The sequence below is a fragment of the Arachis hypogaea genome, chromosome 4, assembly GCF_003086295.3.
Source record: "Arachis hypogaea cultivar Tifrunner chromosome 4, arahy.Tifrunner.gnm2.J5K5, whole genome shotgun sequence".
NCBI classification, from domain to species: domain Eukaryota; kingdom Viridiplantae; phylum Streptophyta; class Magnoliopsida; order Fabales; family Fabaceae; genus Arachis; species Arachis hypogaea.
The window spans coordinates 52316418-52337183 of NC_092039.1; the positions used below are offsets into that span (position 1 = coordinate 52316418).

The window sequence follows — 20766 nt, forward strand, 5'->3', positions numbered from 1 at the left end:
AGAAAAGATGGAGAGCATGCACCTCTGAAAGGTTGCAGGTGCATTGCACAGACCAAATGGCATCCTTCTGTAGGCAAATACTCCAGAGGGACATGTGAATGTTGTTTTCTCTTGGTCTTGAGGATCTACTGTAATTTGGTTGTAATCTGAATAGCCGTCCAAAAAGCAGTAGTATTCATGATCTGCTAGTCTCTCTGGCATCTGGTCTATGAATGGTAAAGAAAAATGATCCTTTCTGGTGGCTGTATTGAGCCTTATGCAGTCAATATACATACGCCACCCTGTAACTGTTCTTGTAGGAACCAGTTCATTCTTTTCATTATGAACCATTGTCATTCCTCCCTTCTTGGGAACAACTTGGATAAGGCTCACCCAGGGGCTATGGGAAATAGGATAAATAATTCTAGCCTCTAGTAATTTAGTGACCTCTTTCTGCACCACCTCCTTCATGGCTGGATTTAGCCGCCTCTGTGGTTGAACCACTAGCTTAGCATCATCCTCTAATAGGATCTTGTGCATGCATCTGGCTGGGCTAATGCCCTTAAGATCACTTATGGACCACCAAGAGCTGTCTTGTGTGTCCTTAGCACCTGAATTAGTGCTTTCTCTTCCTGTGGCTCTAAAGTAGAGCTTATGATCACAGGAAAAGTGTCATCCTCTCCTAGAAATACATATTTCAGGGATGGTGGTAGTTGTTCGAGCTCGGATTTAGGAGGTTTCTCCTCTTCCTGAGGAGTTTTAAGAGGTTCTTTTGTTTTCTCCGGTTCCTCCAGATCAGGCCGAACATCTTTAAAAATGTCCTCTAGCTCTAATTTGAGACTCTCAGTCATATTGACCTCTTCCACCAGAGAGTCAATAATATCAATGCTCATGCAGTCGTTTGGGGTGTTTGGATGCTGTATAGCTTTGACAGCATTCAACTTAAACTCATCCTCATTGACTCTCAAGGTCACCTCCCCGTTTTGGACATCAATGAGGGTTCGTCCAGTTGCTAGGAAAGGTCTTCCTAGAATGAGAGTTGCACTCTTGTGCTCCGCCATTTCCAGCACCACAAAGTCAATGGAAAAGGCAAATGGCCCAACCTTGATAATCATGTCCTCAATTACGCCTGATGGAATTTTAGTGGAGCCATCAGCAAGTTGGAGGCATATCGGGGTTGGTTTAACTTCATTAGTACGATGGTGGACGAAATTGTGATCAATGATATTGACTTTTTGGTCTTGTATGATTTTACTCTTAGGGCACTGTTTATTTGAAGTCACAACTCCGTTCAACTAACCAGCAAGTGTACTGGGTCGTCCAAGTAATAAACCTTACGTGAGTAAGGGTCGAATCCACAGAGATTGTTGGTATGAAGCAAGCTATGGTCACCTTGTAAATCTCAGTCAGGCAAATTAAACATTATTTATGGGTTTGAGGATAGGAATAATAAAAAGAAATAAATAATAAAAGGGATAGAACACTTATGCAGATTCATTGGTGGGAATTTCAGATAAGCGGATGGAGATGCTGTAGAGCTCTTGGACGCCTGCTCTCCTACTCCTTCTACTCAATCCTTCTTACTCCTTTCCATGGCAAGCTTTGTATAGGGGTTCACCATCAACTGTGGCTACTTTCATTCCTCACGGGGAAATAACCTGTGCGGCTGTCACTCGCACAGCTAACCAGTCTGGAGGCATCACCCATGGCTGATGGCTACATCCCATCCTCGCAGTGAAAACTATGCTAACGCACTCTGTCACAGTACGGCTAATCACCGGTTGGTTCCCGCTCCTACTGGAATAGAATCCCTCTTTTGCGTCTGTCACCAACGCCCAGCAGGTTAAAGTTTGAAGCACGTCACGGTCATTCATGATCGGAATCCTACTCGGAACACCACAGACAAGGTTGGACTTTCCGGACTCCCAGGATCCTACTCAGAACACCACAGACAAGGTTGGACTTTCCGGATCCAGATGAATGCCGCCAACTATCTAACTTATACCACGAAGATTCTGTTGGGGAATCTAAGAGATATGCATTCCAGCTCTGTTGCATGTAGAACGTAAGTGGTTGTCAATCACGCGCGTTCATAATTGAGAATGATAATGAGGGTAATCTGACTCATCACATTCATCATGTTCTTGGGTACGAATGAATATCTTGGAATAAGAATAAAAGAGAATTGAATAAAAGAAGATAGAATTTCATTAATACTTGAGGTACAGCAGAGCTCCACACCCTTAATCTATGGTGTGCAGAAACTCCACCGTTGAAAATACATAAGCAAAAGGTTCAGGCATGGCCGAATGGCCAGCCCTCTCCATGATCAAGTGACCGAATAATGAAAGACTTAAAGTGGTCAAAAGATGTCTAATACAATAGATAAATGTCCTATATATACTAGACTAGCTTCTAGGGTTTACATGAGTAAGTCATTGATGCATAAATCCACTTCCGGGGCCCACTTGGTGTGTGCTTGGGCTGAGCTTGATGAATTCACGTGTAGAGGCATTTCTTGGCGTCAAACTTCAGGTTATGACGTGTTTTGGGCGTTCAACTCCGGATCATGACGTTTTTCTGGCGTTTTACTCCAGACAGCAGCGTGTACTTGGCGTTCAACGCCAAGTTACGTCGTCATTCTTCGAATAAAGTATGGACTATTATATATTGCTGGAAAGCTCTGGATGTCTACTTTTCAACGCCGTTGAGAGCGCGCCAATTGGAGTTCTGTAGCTCCAGAAAATCCATTTCGAGTGTAGGGAGGTCAGAATCCAACAGCATCAGCAGTCCTTTTGTTAGCCTTCTTCAGAGTTTTGCTCAAATCCCTCAATTTCAGTCAGAATTTACCTGAAATCACAGAAAAACACACAAACTCATAGTAAAGTCCAGAAATGTGAATTTAACATAAAAACTAATGAAAACATCCCTAAAAGTAGCTCAAACTTACTAAAAACTATATGAAAACAATGCCAAAAAGCGTATAAATTATCCGCTCATCACAACACCAAACTTAAATTGTTGCTTGTCCCCAAGCAACTGAAAATCAAATAGGATAAAAAGAAGAGAATATACTATAAAGTCCAAAATATCAATGAATATTAATTTAATTAGATGAGCGGGACTTGTAGCTTTTTGCTTCTGAACAGTTTTGGCATCTCACTTTTTCCTTTGAAGTTTAGAGTGATTGGCTTCTCTAGGAACTTAGAATTTCAGATAGTGTTATTGACTTTCCTAGTTAGGCATGTTGATTCTTGAACACAGCTACTTTATGAGTCTTGGCTGTGGCCCTAAGCACTTTGTCTTCCAGTATTACCACCGGATACACAAATGCCACAGACACATAACTGGGTGAACCTTTTCAGATTGTGACTCAGCTTTGCTAAAGTCCCCAGTTAGTGGTGTCCAGAGCTCTTAAGCACACTCTTTTGCTTTGGATCACGACTTTAACCATTCAGTCTCAAGCTTTTCACTTGGACCTTCATGACACAAGCACATGGTTAGGGACAGCATGATTTAGCCGCTTAGGCCTGGATTTTATTTCCTTGGGCTCTCCTATCCATTGATGCTCAAAGCCTTGGATCCTTGCTACCCTTGCCTTTTGGTTTTAAGGGCTATTGGCTTTTTCTGCTTGCTTTTTCTTTCTATTTTATTTTTTCTTTTTTCGCCACTTTTTTTTTTTCACTGCTTTTTCTTGCTTCAAGAATCAATTCATGAATTTTTCAGTTCATCAATAACATTTCTCTTTGTTCATCATTCTTTCAAGAGCCAACAATTTTAACACTCATAAACAACAAGATCAAAAAATATGCACTGTTCAAGCATTCATTCAGAAAACAAAAATTATTGCCACCACATCAATATAATTAAATTAAATTCACTAATAATTTCGAAAATTATGTACTTCTTGTTCTTTTGAATTAAAACATTTTTCTTTTAAGAGAGGTGAAAGACTAATGGATTTTATTCATAGCTTTAAGGCATGGTTACACACTAATGATCATGAAGTAGAGACACAAAAACATAGATAAACATAACACTTAAAAACCGAAAACAGAAAGAAAATAAAGAACAAGGAATGAATCCACCTCTAGTGGCGTCTTCTTCTTGAAGGACCAATGATGTTCTTCAACTCTTCTATGTCCCTTCCTTGCCTTTGTTGCTCCTCTCTCATAGCTCTTTGATCTTCTCTTATTTCTTGGAGAGTGAGGGCGTGTTCATGGTGTTCCACCCTTAGTTGTTCCACGTTTTGGCTCAAGTCTTCTAAGGAGGTACTGAGTTGCTCCCAATAGTTGTTGGGAGGAAAGTGCATTCCATGAGGCATTTGTTGATGAACTTCCTCATGTTCTCCTTGGGGGCCGTGAGGAACTTCCCTTGTTTGCTCCATCCTTTTCTTGGTGATGGGCTTGTCTTCTTCAATGGAGACATCTCCATCTATGATAACTCCAGCTGAATAACATAGATGGCATATGAGGTGGGGGAAGGCTAGCCGTGCCATGTATGAAGGCTTGTTAGCTATTTTGTAGAGTTCATTGGCTATGACTTCATGAACCTCTACTTCCTCTCCAATCATGATGCTATGAATCATGATTGCCCGATCCACAGTAACTTCAGATCGGTTGCTTGTAGGGATGATGGATCTTTGGATGAACTCCAGCCATCCTCTAGTTACAGGCTTGAGGTCCAGTCTTCTTAGTTGGACTGGTTTGCCTTTGGAGTCTACTCTCCATTGGGCGCCTTCCACACAAATGTCCATTAGGACTTGGTCCAACCTTTGATTGAAGTTGACCCTCCTTGTGTAGGGGCGTTCATCACCTTGCATCATGGGTAGATGAAACGCCAACCTCACATTTTCCGGACTGAAATCTAAGTATTTCCCCCGAACCATTGTGAGATAGTTCTTTGGATTCGGGTTCATACTTTGATCATGGTTCCTAGTGATCCACGCATTAGCATAGAACTCTTGAACCATCAATAATCCGACTTGTTGCATGGGGTTGGTTATGACTTCCCACCCTCTTCTTTGGATCTCATGTCGGATTTCTGGATACTCATTCTTTTTGAGCTTGAAGGGGACCTCAGGGATCGCCCTCTTCTTTGCCACAACATCATAGAAGTGGTCTTGGTGGCTCTTGGAGATGAATCTCTCCTTTTCCCATGATTCGGAAGTGGAAGCTTTTACCTTCCCTTTTCCTTTTCTTGAGGAAACTCCGGTCTTGGGTGCCATTGATGGTGAAAAAAATAAAAAGCTAGGCTTTTTACCACACCAAACTTAAAATTTGCTCGTCCTCGAGCAAAAAGAAAAGAAGAGTAGAAGAAGAAGAAGAAGAAAATGTGAGTAGAGAGGGAGAAGGGGGGTTCGGCTATGTAGAGAAGAAGGGGTTATGTTGTGTGAAAATGAAGAAGAAAAGGGAGGTATTTATAGGGAGGGGGGGTTAGGTTTCGGCCATTTTGGGTGGGAATGGGTGGGAAATTGAATTTGAATGTAATGGGGGTAGGTGGGGTTTATGGGGAAGAGGAGGTTGATGTGAATGGTGCATGGGGTAATTGGGAAGAGAAATTGATGTGATTGGTGAAGGTTTTTGGGAAGGGTGACATTGAGAATGAGATTTGGATTAGGAGAGTGTGAATAGGATTAAAAGAAAAGGTAGGTGGGGATCCTGTGGGGTCCACAGGTCCTGAGGTGGGGATCCTGTGGGGTCCACAGGTCCTGAGGTGAAAAGAAATACCATTCCTTCACCATATAGGCGTGTAGATTGCCTTCATGCACCATTCTGGCGTTCAAACGCCCATTGGTGCATGTTCTGGGCGTTAAACGCCCATGTGATGCTTGATTCTGGCGTTGAACGCCAGTTTCAAGCTTGTTTCTGGCGTTCAGCGCCAGATTGTCCTCTGCGTGCGCATCCTGGCGTTAAACGCCAGGATGTTGCTTGTTTTGGGCGTTCAGCGCCAGGAAGATGCTCTGTTCTGGCGTTGAACGCCCGCCAGATGCATCTTCTGGGCGCTGAACGCCGGCCCGTGCGTCCTCCAGGGTAAAAAATTTTTTTCTTCTGTTTTTGACTCTGTTTTTAATTTTTTTTTGATTTTTTCGTGACTCCTCATGATCATGTACCTAATTAAACACAAAAATAACAAAGAAACAAAATAAAATAAAATTAGATAAATAAAATTGGGTTGCCTCCCAACAAGCGCTTCTTTAATGTCAATAGCTTGACAGTGGCTCTCATGGAGCCACAGAGCAATCAAGTCAATGTTGTCTAGTCCCAACACCAAACTTAGAGTTTGGATATGGGGCTTGAACACCAAACTTAGAGTTTGGTTGTGGCTTCACAACACCAAACTTAGAGTTTGACTGTGTGGGCTCTTCTTGACCTTGAACTGAGAGAAGCTCTTCATGCTTACTCTCTTTTGTCACAGAGGGATGGCCATGTGCTTGAAACACAAGGTATTCCCCATTTAATTGAAGGACTAGCTCTCCTCTGTTGACATCTATCACAGCTTCTGCTGTGGCTAGGAAAGGTCTTCCTAGGATGATGCATTTATCATCTTTCTTCCTAGTATCTAGGACTATGAAATCAGCAGGGATGTAAAAGTTTTCAACTTTTATAAGCACGTCCTCTACTATCCCATGAGCTTGTCTTATGGATTTATCTGCCAATTGTAATGAGAACAAGGCAGGTTGTACCTCAATGATTCTTAGCTTCTCCATTACAGAGAGTGGCATAAGGTTTATCCCTGACCCAAGATCACACAGAGCTTTTTCAAAGCTCATGGTGCCAATGGTGCAAGGTATTAAGAACTTGCCAGGATCTTGTTTCTTTTGAGGTAGAGTTTCCTGAATCCAAGTATCCAAATCACTAATGAGCAAGGGAGGTTCACTTTCCCAAGTCTCATTACCAAACAGCTTGGCATTCAGCTTCATGATAGCTCCTAAATATTGAGCAACTTGCTCACCAGTCACATCTTCATCCTCTTCAGAGGATGAATATTCTTCAGAGCTCATGAATGGCAGAAGGAGATTTAAAGGAATCTCTATGGTCTCTAGATGAGCCTCAGATTCCTCAGGATCCTTAATAGGAGACTCCTTCTTGCTTGAGGAACGTCCCAGGAGGTCTTCCTCACTAGGATTTTCGTCCTCCTCCTCCCTAGTGCATTCGGCCACTTTGATCAAATCAATGGCCTTGCACTCTCCTTTTGGATTCTCTTCTGTATTACTTGGGAGAATACTGGGAGGAGTTTCAATAACTTTCTTACTCAGCTGGCCTACTTGTGCCTCCAAATTTCTAATGGAGGATCTTGTTTCATTCATGAAACTGAAGGTGGCCTTTGACAGATCAGAGACTATATTAGCTAAATTAGAATTATTTTGTTCAGAGTTCTCTGTCTGTTGTTGAGAAGATGATGGATATGGCTTACTGTTATTCAGCCTATTGCGTCCACCATTGTTAAAACCTTGTTGAGGTTTTTGTTGATCCTTCCAGGAGAAATTTGGATGATTTCTCCATGATGGGTTATAGGTATTTCCATATGGTTCACCCAGATAATTAACTTCTGCCATGGTAGGGTTCTCAGGATCATAAGCTTCTTCAGAAGCTACCTCTCTAGTACTGTTGGATGCATGTTGCAATCCATTCAGATTTTGAGAGATCATGTTGACCTGTTGAGTCAACACTTTGTTCTGAGCCAGTATGGCATTCAGAGCATCAATTTCAAGAACTCCCTTCTTCTGAGGGACCCCATTATTCACGGAATTCCTCTCAGAGGTATACATGAACTGGTTGTTTGCAACCATGTCAATGAGTTCTTGAGCCTCTTCAGGCGTTTTCTTCAGGTGAATAGATCCACCTGCAGAATGGTCCAGTGACATTTTCGAAAATTCAGAGAGACCATAATAGAATATATCTAATAGGGTCCATTCTGAAAACATGTCAGATGGACATCTCTTGGTCAACTGCTTGTATCTTTCCCAAGCTTCATAGAGGGATTCACCATCTTTTTGTTTGAAAGTTTGAACATCCACTCTCAGCTTGCTCAGCTTTTGAGGAGGAAAGAATTTATCTAAGAAGGCAGTGACCAGCTTATCCCAGGAGTCCAGGCTATCCTTAGGTTGTGAATCCAACCATATTCTAGCTCTGTCTCTTACAGCAAAAGGGAAAAGCATGAGTCTGTAGACTTCAGGATCTACTCCATTCGTCTTTACAGTATCACAGACTTGCAAGAATTCAGTTAAGAACTGATAAGGATCTTCAGATGGAAGTCCATAAAACTTGCAGTTTTGTTGCATCAAAGCAACTAGTTGAGGCTTAAGCTCAAAGTTATTGGCTCCAATGGCAGGAATGGAGATGCTTCTTCCATCAAATTTGGATGTTGGCTTTGTGAAGTCACCAAGCATTCTCCTTGCATTATTATTATTATTATTTTCGGCCATCTCCTTCTCTTGTTCGAAAATTTCTGAAAGGTTGCTTCTGGATTGTTGTAATTTAGCTTTTCTTAATTTTCTCTTCAGAGTCCTTTCAGGTTCTGGATCAGCTTCAACAAGAGTGCCCTTTTCCTTGTTCCTGCTCATAAGAAAGAGAAGAAAACAAGAAAAGAAAAAGGAATCCTCTATGTCACAGTATAGAGATTCCCTCAGGTTAGTAGAAGAAGAAAGAGGTAGAAGAATGAAGAAGGATGAAGAAGAATTCGGATGAAGAGAGGTGAAGAGAAGTGTTAGTAGTTAAATAATTAAATAGAATAAGAGAAGAGAAAGAAATTTTCGAAAATAATTTTGAAAAAATGGTTAGTGATTTTCGAAAATTAAAGATGAGATGAGATTAAAATTAGAATTTAAAACCAGAAGAATTTTTGAAAAAGAGAGGGAGAATTTTCGAAAATTAGAGAGGGAAGAGTAGTTAGGTGGTTTTGAAAAAGATAAGAAACAAACAAAAAGTTGGTTAGTTGATTGAAAAAGATTTTGAAATCAAATTTTGAAAAAGATAAGAAGATAAGAAGTTAGATAAGATATTTTGAAATCAAATTTTGAAAAAGATAAGATAAAAGATAAAAAGATATATTTGAAAAAGATATTTTGAAAAAGATTTAATTTTAAAATTGACTTACCAACAAGAAACTACAAGATAAGATTCTAGAACTTAAAGATTGAACCTTTCTTAACAAGAAAGTAACAAACTTCAAATTTTTGAACCAATCACATTACTTGTTAGTTAATTTTCGAAAATTTGATAAAAAGATAAGAAAAAGATTTTTGAAAAATAATTTTTAAAATTTTCGAAAAATAGAAAAAAAAATGAAAAAGATATGATTTTTGAAAAAGATTTTGAAAAGATAAGATTTTTAAAATTGAAATTTTGACTTGACTTGTAAGAAACAACTAATTTTGAAAATTTTTGACCAAGTCAATCCCAAAATTTCGAAATTTTGGAGGAAAATAAGGAAAAGATATTTTTGATTTTTAAATTTTTAAAGAAAAACACAAAAATGACCCAAAACATGAAAATTTTGGATCAAGACACAAGATGCATGCAAGAATGCTATGAATGTCAAGATGAACACCAAGAACACTATGAAGATCATGATGAACATCAAGAACATAATTTTGAAAAATTTTTTGATGCAAAGAAAACATGCAAGACACCAAACTTAGAAATCTTTAATGCATGAAAATTATGAATGCAAAAATGCACATGAAAAACAACAAAAGACACAAAACAAGAAATCATCAAGATCAAACAAGAGGACTTGTCAAGAACAACTTGAAGATCATGAAGAACACTATGAATGCATGAATTTTCGAAAACAATGCAAGAAAAATTTTAAAAGCATGCACTTGACACCAAACTTAAAAATTAACACAAGACTCAAACAAGAAACACAAAATATTTTTGATTTTTATGATTTTCTAATTTTTTTTTTTTGTATTTTTATTGATTTTTTTCGAAAAACATTTTTGGAAAAACGAAAAATAAAAGAAAAATTTTGAAAAAGATTTTTGAAAAGAAAATTACCTAATCTGAGCAACAAGATGAACCGTCAGTTGTCCATACTTGAACAATCCCCGGCAACGGCGCCAAAAACTTGGTGGACGAAATTGTGATCAATGATATTGACTTTTTGGTCTTGTATGATTTTACTCTTAGGGCACTGTTTATTTGAAGTCACAACTCCGTTCAACTAACCAGCAAGTGTACTGGGTCGTCCAAGTAATAAACCTTACGTGAGTAAGGGTCGAATCCACAGAGATTGTTGGTATGAAGCAAGCTATGGTCACCTTGTAAATCTCAGTCAGGCAAATTAAACATTATTTATGGGTTTGAGGATAGGAATAATAAAAAGAAATAAATAATAAAAGGGATAGAACACTTATGCAGATTCATTGGTGGGAATTTCAGATAAGCGGATGGAGATGCTGTAGAGCTCTTGGACGCCTGCTCTCCTACTCCTTCTACTCAATCCTTCTTACTCCTTTCCATGGCAAGCTTTGTATAGGGGTTCACCATCAACTGTGGCTACTTTCATTCCTCACGGGGAAATAACCTGTGCGGCTGTCACTCGCACAACTAACCAGTCTGGAGGCATCACCCATGGCTGATGGCTACATCCCATCCTCGCAGTGAAAACTATGCTAACGCACTCTGTCACAGTACGGCTAATCACCGGTTGGTTCCCGCTCCTACTGGAATAGAATCCCTCTTTTGCGTCTGTCACCAACGCCCAGCAGGTTAAAGTTTGAAGCACGTCACGGTCATTCATGATCGGAATCCTACTCGGAACACCACAGACAAGGTTGGACTTTCCGGACTCCCAGGATCCTACTCAGAACACCACAGACAAGGTTGGACTTTCCGGATCCAGATGAATGCCGCCAACTATCTAACTTATACCACGAAGATTCTGTTGGGGAATCTAAGAGATATGCATTCCAGCTCTGTTGCATGTAGAACGTAAGTGGTTGTCAATCACGCGCGTTCATAATTGAGAATGATAATGAGGGTAATCTGACTCATCACATTCATCATGTTCTTGGGTACGAATGAATATCTTGGAATAAGAATAAAAGAGAATTGAATAAAAGAAGATAGAATTTCATTAATACTTGAGGTACAGCAGAGCTCCACACCCTTAATCTATGGTGTGCAGAAACTCCACCGTTGAAAATACATAAGCAAAAGGTTCAGGCATGGCCGAATGGCCAGCCCTCTCCATGATCAAGTGACCGAATAATGAAAGACTTAAAGTGGTCAAAAGATGTCTAATACAATAGATAAATGTCCTATATATACTAGACTAGCTTCTAGGGTTTACATGAGTAAGTCATTGATGCATAAATCCACTTCCGGGGCCCACTTGGTGTGTGCTTGGGCTGAGCTTGATGAATTCACGTGTAGAGGCATTTCTTGGCGTCAAACTTCAGGTTATGACGTGTTTTGGGCGTTCAACTCCGGATCATGACGTTTTTCTGGCGTTTTACTCCAGACAGCAGCGTGTACTTGGCGTTCAACGCCAAGTTACGTCGTCATTCTTCGAATAAAGTATGGACTATTATATATTGCTGGAAAGCTCTGGATGTCTACTTTCCAACGCCGTTGAGAGCGCGCCAATTGGAGTTCTGTAGCTACAGAAAATCCATTTCGAGTGCAGGGAGGTCAGAATCCAACAACATCAGCAGTCCTTTTGTTAGCCTTCTTCAGAGTTTTGCTCAAATCCCTCAATTTCAGTCAGAATTTACCTGAAATCACAGAAAAACACACAAACTCATAGTAAAGTCCAGAAATGTGAATTTAACATAAAAACTAATGAAAACATCCCTAAAAGTAGCTCAAACTTACTAAAAACTATATGAAAACAATGCCAAAAAGCGTATAAATTATCCGCTCATCATACGATCAGGCTGAACATCTTTAAAAATATCCTCTAGCTCTGATTCGAGAATCTCAGTCATATTGACCTCTTCCACCAGAGAGTCAATAATATCAACGCTCATACAGTCGTTTGGGTTGTTTGGATGCTACATAACTTTGACAGCATTCAACTTAAACTCATCCTCATTGACTCTCAGGGTCACCTCCCTTTTTTGGACATCAATGATAGTTCGTCCAGTTGTTAGGAAAGGTCTTCCTAAAATGAGAGTTGCACTCTTGTGCTCCACCATTTCCAGCACCACAAAGTCAGTGGGAAAGGCAAATGGCCCAACCTTGACAATCATGTCCTCAATTATGCCTGATGAAATTTTAGTGGAGCCATCAGCAAGTTGGAGGCATATCCAGATTGGTTTAACTTCATTAGTCAAACCAAGCTTTTTGATAATGGATGCATGTATCAGGTTGATACTTGCCCCAAGATCACATAAACCTGTCTTGGTACAAGCATTCTCTAATGTACATGGTATCATAAAGCTTCTGGAATCTTTAAGCTTCTTTGGTAAGCTTTTCAGAATGACTGCACTGCATTCTTCAGTGAGGAAAACTTTTTCAGTTTCTCTCCAATCCTTCTTATGACTTAAGATCTCTTTCATGAACTTAGCATAAGAGGGTATTTGCTCAAGTGCCTCTGCAAATAAAATCTTTATTTCAAAAGTCCTGAGATAGTCTGCAAAGCGGGAAAATTGTTTATCCTGTTCTGCTTGGCGTAGTTTCTGAGGATAAGGCATCTTGGCTTTATAGTCTTCAACCTTAGTTGTTGTAGGTTTACTACCTACAGAAGTGGTTGGAAAAGCCTACTTAAGGGGGCTGTATGGGCGTTTAACACCAGATTGCCACCCTTTTCTGGCGTTTGGACGCTAGAATTGGCCATCCACTGGGCGTTTAACACCACCTTTTCACCTTTTTTCTGGTGTTTGAATGCCAGAATCATTCCTCTCTGGGCTCTTACTGTCTTCAGAGGGATTTTGGGCAGTGGGTTGGTCATCTTCTGTCAGTTGTTCCATTCTTGGCTTCCTGCTGCCTTGAGTTGAAACATTCAATGTCTTTCCACTCCTTAAATGAACAGCTTGGCACTCTTTTGTTATCTGTTTAAATAACTGCTGTCTTGTCTGATCCAATTATGCTTCCATATTCTTGTTAGCATTTTTAGTTTCTTGTAGCATTTCCTTAAATTCTGCTAACTGTTTTGTTATAAAAAGCAATTGCTGATTGAGTTCAATAACTTGTTCTAGAGGACTAAGTTCAGTGGATACTGCTTTAGCTTCTTCTTTCATGGAGGACTCACTACTTAAGTGCAGATGCTGATTTCTAGCAACTGTATCAAAGAGCTCTTAAGCCTCTTCAATTGTCTTTCTCATGTGTATAGATCCGCCAGCTAAGTGGTCTAGAGACATCTGGGCCTTTTCTGTAAGTCCGTAGTAGAAGATGTCTAACTACACCTATTCTGAAAACATTTTAAAGGGGCATTGAAGATTGATGGTTTAGAAGTTATAATAAATTCTCGTTGCAAGTATAGTTTCTAAACCAAGCAATCAACCTTTCTTACAAATGTTTGGTTGTCACAAGTAACAAACCCAATAAAATTTATAAACCAAAGTATTCAAACCTCGGGTCTTCTTCTCAAGGAATTGCAGGGAAGTATGAATTATTATTGGTTATGCAAAATAGTGTTTTTGGGTTTTCAAAAGGTTTTGAACAAGAGAAATAAATTGCAGGAATTAATAAATTAATAACTAATAAAACTCTTGGCATGGTATGAAAACTGGAAGTCCTATCCTAGTTATCCTTATCAATGGTGATGAGAATTATACTATTGCTCCCACTAAGTCAACCTCTAACTATGAAAATCGGTTAAGTGGACAAATTAATTTAATACCTAAAGTCCTAGTCAACTCCTTAAGGAAAGACTAGAGTTATAGTAATCTAAATTAATCAGCAAGAATAATAATTATCAATCACAATGAGTTTGATAACTTAAGAGTTACCAATTAATCAACCAAGGCCAATAGTAAATAATCTAAATTAAAAATAAGGAAAAGCAATCATGAATCTGAAATACCTCAAATTATATTTAAATAAAGATGTCAATTCTAACATGGACAAGTTCATAAATCAAATTGGAAAGACAAATAAAAAGGACATTGAACCTGTAATTCAAGAAGATGAAAATATTCCTAAGTCCTTTAAGAGGAGTCATAATCCTAAGAGAGAGGAGATAATCTCTCTCACTAAAAACTACATCTAAATCCTAAAAAGTGTGTATGAATCCAGTATTCAGTCTCTAAATCTCCATATGCTCATAAATGGATGGATTCCTCCTTCAATCTGTGTTCTCTGGGCTTGGATCTAGGCCAAAAGGGGCCCAGAAATTGCTGAGACGGACTTCTGCAAATTCTGCAGATCGCGCACGTCACGTGTCTGGGTGGGTCACGCGGTCACGTCATCTGGAGTTTAGCTCTTCCACGCGGTCACGTCAGTCATGCGTCTGCGTCAGTTGTGTTTCGCACGCCACGCGTTCGCGTCGTCCATGCGGACGCATCGATGTCAGTTTCTCCAAAACTCCAATTTTGTGCTTTCCTTCCATTTTTGTATGTTTCCTTTCTATCTTTTAAGTCATTCCTGCCCTATAAAACCTGAAAGTACTCAACACACAAATCACGGCATCGAATGGTAATAAAGGATAATTAAATTTGATTATTTTAAAGCATAAGAAACATGTTTTCTCATATGTCATATCCTAAGGAAGGAATTGTAAAACCATGAAAATTCATATGAATAAGTAGATGAAGAGTTTATAAAATCATTCAATTTAAGCACAAGATTTATCATAAAATAGTGGTTTATCAACCTCCTCACACTTAAACAATAGCATGTCCTCATGCTAAATCCAAGACAAAGTGGTGGAATCTCATGCAATGCAATCTATTCTAAATGTATCTACCTAAATGAGTCATGCAAATCTATTTATTATTCAATTGTATATAAAACTTACATGTAGTTAAATTAATTCACATTCTCAAGGAATTATATATGCATAGCCAACCTTAGACAATGTTAAAGCACTTTTACAATTGAGATGGGTAAAAATATTTTCCAAACTTGCAAGACAATTAACAATTGAGGCAGAGATATATGGTGATGAGCTATTAAACCCTCACTGGATTTTGTATTTACTCTCTAGTCACTCAGTGTTTATTGGGTTAATCACTCTAATTTTCTTTTTATCCTTACTTTCTATAACTTTGTTCTTCATCTAACCAATCAACAATTATAGAATACAGACATACAAAAATCATGAGGTCTTTTCCAAGGTTGTAATGGGGCCAAGGTAGAGGTAAGGGTATATGTATAAGGCTAAGTGAGCCAATAAGTGAATCCTTGATTAGTCTAAGATCTCACCTAACATATACATACTTTATACAAATCAAAGTTTCTTAACTTATTTGCCCAAATTTTCCCACTTTGTATTGCAAATTCATGCATTAAATTTAACTCTGCCCCATGTGCATTGATTTTTTTCTTATTTTGCGTTTGGGGAGTTTTTGTATCCCCTTATTGAAAAAAAAATTTTTTTGATGCACATGGGAAATTAATTAATTTGATTTCACATGAGCATGCTTCCCAAAATTTTTATTTTGAATATTTTTATTCTTTTAAACTTTCTACCTTTGTTCCTGTTCATACCCTGACCGAGCTCCCCCAACTCGGAAGTCCATAGAAAGGTCCGACCTCGTCCCAAGGCCCACGCCTGAGGTCGGACCTCGGACAAATAAGCTAAGAAGGCCCATCAGAAGGAACGAAGCCCAAAACCTAAAGGCCGAAAAGGCCTAAAGAAAGGCGGTTCCACAAAGATAGGGATAAAGCTCCCAAAAGATAAGATAAGATAAGAATATCTTATCCAGGGAGGATCACGACCAACTACTATAAATACACTGGAGCACCCAGGTATAACTCATACTCTAATTCTACTCGATATCTGCTTGGACCCATGCTAACTTAAGCATCGGAGTGTCATTGCAGGTACAACCACCAGCCGCTCGGCACATCAAGCTCGGGTCACAGCACCCTCACCTCGGGTCTTGCCAGACGACCGAGCTACACGTTTCAGGTAACCCTCGGAACATTGGCGCCGTTGCCGGGGACCTGGAAGTCATCCCTTCGCCATGGCGGACGACCCTCCCAACAATAACCACGCTATATCAGAACAAGAAGAGGAAGTTGACACCGGCGAACGACCGGACAGCCCTCTATCACCACGCACTCCAGGAGGAAACAAACAGAATCGCCCAAAGACATCACTCCCAAACAAAGATCCACCAAATCCCGAGAAGGAAAAGAACTCGGAAATTCTAGAAACAGTTCGGGCACAGCAAAACCGGCTAAAACAACTCGACAGATACATAGCAGAAAAAGGAGAAGAAACCAGAAAAAGAAGGCGGGGAGATAACGAGGATCGGGCCGAACAAACCCCACGAACCCCTGAAAGACACGTGCACATGATAAATGGAGGTTTTGCAAGCGGAGGAACATCCAGATCCTCGCGAAAAAGACACCTCAAAGAAGTCTATCATGTCCGAGAAGACAGTCCCCTGCCCGAGTTGCCTACCATCTCATTTACCCGAGAAGATGCTCAAGGGATAATACCCGGGCACGACGATCCAATGGTGGTCACCATTATCCTAGCAAACGCCAACCTACATCGAACCCTGATTGACCAGGGAAGCTCAGCAGATATCCTGTTCAAAGCGGCCTTCGACAAGCTCGGACTTGAAGAAAAAGAGCTAAAGGCCTATCCCACCGACCTATTTGGACTAGGGGACACCCCGATCCATCCCTTAGGATACATATCGCTACACACTACCTTTGGAAGAGGCGAGCAATCTAAAACATTAAGCATCGACTACATTATAGTCGACGTTACCTCAGCATACAACGCCCTCATTGGGCGACCAACCCTAAACAGACTAGCAGCTGTAGTCTCGACCCCACACCTCTGTATGAAGTTCCCTACCGCAAAAGGAATCGCTACCCTAAAAGGCGACCAAAAACTGGCGCGGCGATGCTATAACGAAAGCTTGAGCTTAAAGGGAAAGGAGATCAACACAATAGAACTCGGGCGAGTTCAAGTCCGAGAAGACCTTCGGCCACAACCAGAGGGAGAAACCGAAAGAATCCAGATCGGGAACACACCTGAAAAGATAACAAACATAGGAGCAAACCTCGAAACAGGCCTAAAGGAGGAACTCATAACCCTCTTAAGGGAGAATTCCGACCTCTTCGCCTGGAAAGCCTCCGACATGCCAGGCATAAGCCCCGACCTAATGTGCCACAAGCTATCAGTGTACCCGGGATCCCGACCTGTCCAACAGCGACGCAGGAAGCTCGGGCCCGAACGCATGCAAGCAATAGAAGAACAAGTACAAGCACTACTAGATGCAGGGTTCATTAGGGAAGTAAAATACCCCCTATAGCTCGCAAACGTGGTCCTGGTAAAAAAGCCCAATGGAAAATGGAGGATGTGCGTCGACTACACGGATCTCAACAAAGCCTGCCCCAAAGACCCATATCCACTACCAAACATCGACGCCTTAGTCGACGCAGCCTCAGGCTACAGATATCTCTCCTTCATGGATGCATACTCGGGATACAACCAAATCCCGATGTACGGATCCGACCAAGAAAAAACCTCGTTCATAACCCCAAGGGCAAACTACTGCTACGTAGTAATGCCCTTCGGGCTGAAGAACGCAGGGGCAACCTACCAGAGGCTAATGAATAAAGTGTTCTCAGAGCACATCGGACTACAGCTAGAGGTGTATGTCGACGACATGCTGGTAAAAACACGAGAAGACAGAAACTTGGTGGCCGACCTCACCAGTGTCTTCGACACTCTCAGGAAACACAACATGAGACTTAACCCGACAAAGTGCACCTTCGCCGCAGAAGCCGGAAAGTTCTTAGGCTTCATGCTGACTCAAAGAGGCATCGAAGCAAACCCGGATAAATGCCAAGCAATACTCAATATGAAGAGCCCGACGTGTGTCAAAGAAGTACAACAACTGAATGGAAGGCTAGCCGCCCTATCAAGATTCTTGGCAGGATCAGCGATAAAATCACTACCTCTCTACTCACTCCTAAAGAAAGGGAAACCCTTCGCGTGGACCCCGGAGTGCGAAAACGCCTTCCAAAAATTCAAGGAATTCCTCGGGCAGCCACCAATCCTAACCCGACCTTTAAAAGGGGAAGAGCTCGTACTATACCTCTCGGTCGGACATCGAGCAGTCGCTTCAGCATTAATACGAGAAAATGACCAAGGACAACACCCCATATACTTTGTAAGCAAAGCACTACAAGGGGCCGAGTTAAACTATCAGAAAATAGAAAAATTCGCCTACGCCCTAGTGTTCACAGCTCGGAGGCTCCGTCCCTACTTTCAGGCCCACACCATCAAAGTCCGGACAAACCAACCCATGAGACACATCCTGCAAAAAACAGACATGGCAGGACGAATCCTACAATGGGCGGTGGAGCTGTCCGAGTTCGACCTTCACTATGAAGCTCGGACTGCCATAAAATCCCAGTATCTAGCCGACTTCATCGCAGAATACACTGAGACCCCTGGAACCCCACTCTCATGGAACCTGTATGTCGACGGGTCCTCAAACAAAACAGGAAGCGGAGCCGGGGTTATAATTGAAAGCGACCAAGGAACGCGGATAGAACTATCCCTAAAGTTCGAGTTCCAGGCTTCGAACAACCAGGCCGAATACGAGGCCCTACTAGCAGGACTAAAGCTAGCCGAAGAGGTCGGAGCCCAGAGAATCACAATCTTCAGCGACTCCCAGGTCATCACATCACAAGTAAATGGAAGTTACCAGGCCAAAGACCCAACTATGAAAAAATACCTGGACCAAACACAGGCACAGTTACGCCACTTCCCAGAAATACAAATCCAGCACATACCTCGGGAGCAAAATGCCCGGGCAGACGCCCTCTCAAAGCTTGCTAGCACCAAGCCTGGAGGCAACAACAGAAGTCTCCTACAAGAAACCTTACAATCTCCCTCCGTATTAAGAGAGGAAGAAATACTAAATATATCCAACCAACAACAAGGATGGATGACCCCCATACTCAACTACCTGAAGTCGGGAACTCTCCCCGCCGAAAGAAAAGAAGCTAAAAGGCTTACAAAGGACGCCCAGAATTATACATTAATTCACAACGTATTATACAGAAGAGGATTCTCAAATCCCCTCCTTAGATGCGTTCCGACCTCAGAAACAAAAAGCGTCCTCGAAGAAGTCCACGAAGGCATGTGTGGGAACCATCTCGGAGCTCGGGCACTATCCAAAAAAGTAGTCAGAGCCGGGTTCTACTGGCCGACCTTGCAAAGAGACGCAACGGAGTTTGTGAAAATATGCCCCCCTGCCAAAAACACGCCAATTTTCACAAGGCACCACCCGAAGACCTCATCAGCATCACTGCGCCATGGCCCTTCGCAAAATGGGGACTCGACCTACTCGGCCCGTTTCCACAAGGACCGGGGCAAGTCAAATACCTCATAGTAGGGGTCGACTACTTCACAAAGTGGATCGAAGCTGAACCCTTAGCCACTATTACGGCTCAGAAAAGCCGTAGATTCCTATACAAAAACATTGTCACGAGGTTCGGAGTCCCCTACTCCATCACAACAGACAATGGAACACAGTTCACGGACACAAGTTTTTAGAACTTGGTGGCCGAACTAAAAATCAAACAGCAATTCACATCGGTCGAGCACCCACAAGCCAATGGACAAGCAGAGGCTGCAAATAAAATCATCTTGGCCGGGTTAAAACGAAGACTCCAAGAGGCCAAAGGGGCATGGGCCGAAGAACTCCCCCAGGTACTATGGGCATATCGGACAACCCCGCACTCTACAACGGGAGAATCCCCATTCCGACTAGCCTACGGGATGGAAGCAATGATTCCTATCGAAATAGATGAAGGGTCGCCCAGAGTCATCTTCTACAACGAAGGAGGCAACCCACAGGCACAAAGGGAAGAACTCGACCTCCTCCCCGAGGTCCGAGAAAGAGCCCGAATCCGAGAAGAAGCCTTAAAACGGCGAACGGCCCTCAGATACAATCAAAAAGTAATAAAGCGAAGTTTCTCCATTCACGACCTGATTCTAATCCGAAATGACATCGGAACACAAAAGTCGGGAGAAGGAAAGCTAGCCGCAAATTGGAAAGGACCCTACAAGGTAACAGAAGTCTTAGGGACAGGCTACTACAAAATATCCGATCTAGAAGGCAATGAGCTGCCCAGGGCCTGGCACGCCTGTAATCTAAGACGGTACTACAGCTAGAAAAACCTAACCGAGGTGTACTCTTTTTCCCTACAAGGGTTTTTTAATGAGACACCCGGCTAAGTAAGATACCCGACCTAGTCAAAGGGTAAACAGTTTGTAAATATTCCTTCTTTTTTAATACTAATCAAATTTCTCTATTTTCTCTTCCTCATGATGAAGCAAATCCTAGAAAGTACCCCACCAAGGCGCATTAATTTATGCTCGGCAAAACGCAAAAAATCATTTGCCAAGAGACCATACAAGGTCGGCAAAGATGAAGCGACGAGGTTCAAATTAATGTGAGAAGTTATAAAGTAACTCTGAAATGGCTCGAAAAGCCAAATGAAAAAGAGGTTACAAAAATAACTTAAAAGGGCCGACCAACGACAAAATCGGACCTAACAAAAGGAGGTACTCGAGCACCCGATGTCCGAGAAAAAGCTCGGACCCAAGAAAGAAGCCTCAAAACGGCAAGAACCAAGATTTCGAAAAACGCTTACTAAAAAGTTGCTTTACAAAAGCAACTAAAAATTACAA

General features: G+C 41.4%; 1 non-coding gene across 1 annotated transcript; it reads left to right on the forward strand.

Moving 5' to 3' along the window:
• Positions 1-7904: 7904 nt before the first annotated feature.
• LOC112799427 (small nucleolar RNA R71) lies at positions 7905-8008 on the forward strand. Its single transcript, XR_003201009.1, has one exon. It is a non-coding gene; the product is annotated as a small nucleolar RNA R71 (small nucleolar RNA).
• Positions 8009-20766: the final 12758 nt, after the last annotated feature.